Here is a 6,000-nt window from a genome sequence, read left to right as displayed (position 1 = left end):
TAAATAGAAGATGTGATGTTTGTGCTGGGTTTTTAAGGACCATCAGGTTATCAGGCAGAGGAGCAAGGGAAGGAACACCTAAGGAGATGGAACAGCATGTTCAAAGGCAGACCTGAGCATGGGTCTGGTATATTCAGGGAACAGGTGTGTTGGCTTAGTCAAGAGAGAATCAAGGGGATGAGGAAGGAAGGGAGGGAGGTCTGAAAGCAGAGAATGAAATGCCTGGTATCCCAAGATAAGAAGTTTTTATATCATCCTATGGGTAACAAGAACCCAACAAGGTCCTGACAGGTCACACTTTGTTTCTTGTTTGATTGCTTTCTTTGTTTTAAGAAAGGTTGCACCATCAGCACTATGAAAAATGAGGAGGCAATAACGTGCCTAATGAAGTACTTGGTTGAGAAACAATGGCATTAACTCAGGTGTGGGAAAGGAAAGGAGAGTTTAGAGTCAGGAGACATTTCTGAGCTCAAAACCAGAAGACTACAGCTAATTGCTTGTAAGCACTTCATCTGCATTATCTCGTGAAGTCCTTATAATAACTTGGGGCTTAGATGTGGCCCCAGTGTCAGTCCAGCTCCAAACTGTACACCCTGAATCGGTAGCAGTACTGCCTTCCATACTAGCTGTGGATGAAGAGGAGGAGGAAAGAGAGCCATGGAGTTTTCCATCTATGGAAAGGCTTTGGGGAAAGGAGGTACACTTACTGCTGGACACTTGAAAGCTAGGATGGTCATTGCTCAGTCCATTGCACAAATGGATCTGGAGCTCAGAAAGGGATCACCATCTATCATTAAGGAATTGCAAACTAAAACAGTCATGAGAGGGGTGCCTGGGTGGCTCAGTCGGTTGAGTGACTGACTTCGGCTCAGGTCATGATCTCACGGTTTGTGAGTTCGAGCCCCGCATCAGGCTCTGTGCTGACAGCTCAGAGCCTGGAGCCTGCTTCAGATTCTGTCTCTCTCTCTCTCTCTCTGCCCCAACCCCACTCATGTGCTGTCTCTCTCTGTCTCAAAAATAAATAAAACATTAAAAAAAATAAAGAATAAAACAGTCATGAGATACTACTACATATCTGTTGGGTTGCCTAGAATCTGAAAAAAAACAAAACAAAACAAAACTGAGCTGGAGAAGATGAGGAGCAACAGGCACTTTCATTCACTGAATGCTTTGGAAACACAAAATTGTATAGCTCTTTTGGAAGATAATAATCTCATAAAGTTAAATATAGCATTACAATATTAACTAGGAGTCATGCTTCTAGGGACCTGATTTGAAAACTTATATACAGACAAAAACTTATAGCAGTTTTATCCGTAATCTCTAAAAACCAAAAGCAACCAAGATGCCCTTTGATAGGTGGCTATGTCACCTGTGGTACGTCAGTTACCCATCAATTAAAAAGAAATGGACATGGGTGGCCCTTAAATGCATATTGATAAGGGGGGAAAGCTAGTCTGAAAGGGCTATCTACCATATGATTCTAATTATATGGCATTCTGAAAAAGGCAAAACTACAGAGATCGTAAAAAGATCGGTGGTTGTCAGGAGTTCAGGGTTTGAGGGGAGGGTTGTGTAGGTGAACCAGAGAGGATTTGGGGAGAAGTGAAACTATTCTGTGTGATACTGCACTTGTGCTTTGTCAAAACCCTTTGAACTATACGGTAGCAAGAACGATCCTAAGTGTATGAAACTAAAAAAAATAATTTAGGAGGTAAGAAGAATTCCAAAATAGAATGCATAGTGTAATTTTTAAATCTAACTGTATTACAAATGGATGAAACAGCATCACTGAAAGGAGTGTGTGTGTGTGTGTGTGTGCGTGTGTGTGTGGTGGGGGAGGCCAGTAAGGCTGGAGTGAAGTGAAAGAGAGGAGAGGTAGTAGCAGAAGTGGCTGGAAGCAAAACAAAACCAGTTTGTGTAGGATCTTTGAGGCCATATAAGAACTTGGGCTCTTACTCTGAGTGAAATGGGAAGCTTCAGAGGGTTCGGAGTAGAGGAGAATTGTGATCTAACTTGGATTTTAATAGATCTCTCTGGCTTATGTGTTGAGAATAGGTTCCAGGGATGAGGACAGCATATTCAGCAGATCAGTTAGGAGACCAGTGCATCATTCCAAGTGACAGATGGTGGTGACCTGAACCAGAGTGGCAGTAAAGGAGGTGCTGACAAGTGGCTGAATGCTGAATGCACTTTGAAGGTAGAGTTAGCCAGATGAAGAAAATGAGAGAAAGAAAGGTGTTTCCCAAGGGCTTTGGCCTGAGCAACTAGAAGCATGGTATTTCCCTTCACTGAGCTGGGGAAGACTGGTAGGAGAAGTTTTAGAAGTTTTATCTGGATCTCAGTTTCAGGCATGAATGTTTATGATGCCATTAGATATCCAAATGGAGAAAAGCACAGATTTAGAATTGGAACTTTGTGTTCAGGAAAGATGTTTTGTCTATAAATACAAATTTGGGAGGTAAAGTGATGAGTTAAAAAGATCCCAGGGGCGCCTGGGTGGCTCAGTCGGTTAGGCGACCAACTTTGGCTCAGGTCATGATCTCACAGTTTGTGAGTTTGAGCCCCGCGTCGGGCTCTGTGCTGACAGCTCAGAGCCTGGAGCCTACTTCAGATTCTGTGTCTTTCCCCCTCTCTACCCCTCCCTTGCTCACACTCTGTGTCTCTCTGTCTCTCAATAATAAATAAATGTTAAAAAAATCAAAAACAAAAAGGAGGATTCCAAAGGAGCACAGCAGGAAATCAAGGGAAGGTGTAGAAAGTTGGACCTTAATGAAGAGGGGACTCATCACCCCAGAGGCTGATGTGAAGAGAACTTTGGGAATGGGGTTGCAGGCATATTTGCAAGGTTGCAGGAAGGTGACAGTAAGAGGGTGGGGAGCGAAGCCTGGAGAAGGCAGTGGAATGTGGGGCTGTTTGTGAGGGCCCAGGAAGCAGAAGCCAACCAAAGCAAGCAGATTTGCCCCAGGGCAGTGCTGGGAACCCACCAGGATGGCAGGCAGGGCTCCCCTGTGACCTCCATCTCAGGAAAGGCCACCTTGCCACTAGTCATCTGATGTGCCAAGAAGTTTTGTGGCCACAAGTACGAGATGCCAACACGTGATACACCGTGATAGGCCCCTGTAGCAACTGGCCCAGGAAGTCTGCACGCATCTCCAACCATTCTCCCTTCCTCCCTGTGCCTGCGCCTGTGCCTGCCAGGACCCTTACGCTGGCTCCAGGTACTCCAACTCCACACCCACCAGGGCTGGCATGGCCCCTGCCCTGGCCAGGGAGCCAGCCCGCCTGCACCCCTTCCTGGTCAAGCTGGGGCAGGATTCCAGCTCCCTTCTGCTGTTGTTCCCTCACCCACCTTCTACCCTAACCTCTACTGGAGTCAGAGCACACACTGGGACCCTTATAACTGGAAAATACCGGGGTCACCTAATTCAACCTCACAGTTGCAGAGAAGATACCAAGAATATTCATTCATTCCACAAATACATGTTGGACTGCCATTATGTGCTACTGTACCTGACACTGTCTCAGGAGCTAGGGATACACTGGGGAGGTCCCTGGCCTCGTAAAACTAATGTCTAGTGAGGAAAACAGTATAAAATGAAGATCGCAGAATTAAAAATATAGTCCCAAATCATGCAGTGTTGGAAAGTAGCAAGTTCTGAAAGAGTATGTGGTTAGTGGATGGTAGGGAGAGAGTTCCTCTCTGAAGACATGATGTTTAGACAAGGAACTAAAGAATGTATAGAAATTGGCCAGGCCAAAAAAAAAAAAAAAATGGAGGAAGGTGTGGGAGAACATTTCAGGCAGAGAAGGCCCAGAGAACCACAGCCCATGACCAGTAGGATCCTGTCTCAACTCATGTCACTTCCTTAGTGTATCCCCCCTCCTCCTACCTCCAGATGGAAACCTCCGTAAGTGAGGTTACTCAAGTGTGAGAATATGTGTTTTATATTTCCACTTAGTTGTAACATTGCAAGTTCTTCCTCTTTTCTCTTTTAAATACCAACCCAGAGAATTTCATTACCTAAATTTGACAGAATATTTGTTTTTCAGGTGTGGACTTTGGTGAGTTCTTTATAGATTTTGGATACTAGCCCTTTGTCTGATATGTCATTTGCAAATATCTTTTCCCATTCTGTTGGTTGCCTTTGAGTTTTGTTTACTGTTTCTTTTGCAGTGCAGAAGCTTTTTCTCTTCACAAGGTTCCAATAGTTCATTTTTGCTTTTAATTCCCTTGCCTTTGGGGATGTGTCAAGTAAGAAATTGCTGTGGCTGAGGTCAGAGAGGTTTTTTCCTGCTTTCTCCTCTAGGGTTTTGATAGTTTCCTGTCTCACATTCAGGTTCTTTATCCATTTTGAGTTTATATTTATGAATGGTGTAAGAAAGTGGTCTAGTTTCATTCTTCTGTGTGCTGCTGTCCAGTTCTCCCAGCACCATTTGTTAAAGAAACTGTCTTTTTTCCACTAGATATTCTTTCCTGCTTTGTCAAAGATTAGTTGGCCATACTTTTGTGGGTCTAATTCTGGAATCCCTTTTCTATTCCATTGGTTTATGTGTCTGTTTTTGTGCCAATACCATGCTGTCTTGATGATTACAGCTTTGTAGTAGAGGCTAAAGTCTGGGATTGTGATGCCTCCCACTTTGGTCTTCTTCTTCAATATTACTTTGGCTATTCGGGGTCTTTTGTGGTTCCATACAAATTCTTGGATTGCTTGTTCTAGCTTCGAGATGAATGCTGCTGCAATTTTGATTGGGATTGCATTGAATATGTAGATTGCTTTGGGTAGTATTGACATTTTAACAATATTTATTCTTCCAATCCATGAGCACAGAATGTTTTTCCATTTCTTTATATCTTCTTCAATTTCCTTCATAAGCTTTCTATAGTTTTCAGCATACAGATCTTTTACATCTTTGGTTAGGTTTATTCCTAGGTATTTTATGCTTCTTGGTGCAATTGTGAATGGGATCAGTGTCTTTATTTGTCTTTATGTTGCTTCATTATTAGTGTTTAAGAATGCAACTGATTTTTGTACATTTACTTTGTATCCTGCTACTTTGTTGAATTCATGTATCAGTTCTAGCAGACTTTTGGTGAAGTCTATTGGGTTTTCCATGTATAATATAATGTCATCTGCAAAAAGTGAAAGCTTGACTTCATCTTTGCCAATTTGGATGCCTTTTATTTCATTTTGTTGTCTGATTGCTGATGCTAGAACTTCTAACACTATGTTAAACAACAGCGGTGAGAGTGGACATCCCTGTCGTGCTCCTGATCTTAGGGGGAAAGCTCTTAGTTTTTCCCCACTGAGGATGGTATTAGCTGTGGGCTTTTCATAAATGGCTTTTGTGATGTTTAAGTATGTTCCTTCTATCCCAACTTTTTCAAGGGTTTTTACTAAGAAAGGATGCTGAATTTTGTCAAACGCTTTTTCTGCATCAATTGACAGGAAATAACCCAGTGAAGAATGGACAGAAAACATGAATAGACACTTCTCTAAAGAAGACATCCAGATGGCCAACAGGCACATGAAAAGATGCTCAACGTCACTCCTCATCAGGGAAATACAAATGAAAACCACACTCAGATACCACCTCACGCCAGTCAGAGTGGCTAAAATGAACAAATCAGGAGACTATATATGCTGGCGAGGATGTGGAGAAACGGGAACCCTCTTGCACTGTTGGTGGGAGTGCAAACTGGTGCAGCCACTCTGGAAAACAGTGTGGAGGTTCCTCAAAAAATTAAAAATAGATCTACTCTATGACCCAGCAATAGCCCTGCTAGGAATTTACCCAAGGGATACAGGAGCGCTGATGCATAGAGGCACTTGTACCCCAATGTTTATAGCAGTATTTTCAACAATAGCTAAATTATGGAGAGAGCCTAAATGTCCATGAACTGATGAATGGATAAGGAAATTGTGGTTTATATACACAATGGAATACTACTTGGCAATGAGAAAGAATGAAATATGGCCTTTTGTAGCAACGTGGATG

The sequence above is a fragment of the Panthera tigris genome, chromosome A1, assembly GCF_018350195.1.
Source record: "Panthera tigris isolate Pti1 chromosome A1, P.tigris_Pti1_mat1.1, whole genome shotgun sequence".
NCBI classification, from domain to species: Eukaryota; Metazoa; Chordata; class Mammalia; order Carnivora; family Felidae; genus Panthera; species Panthera tigris.
This window is presented reverse-complemented; position numbering follows the sequence as displayed.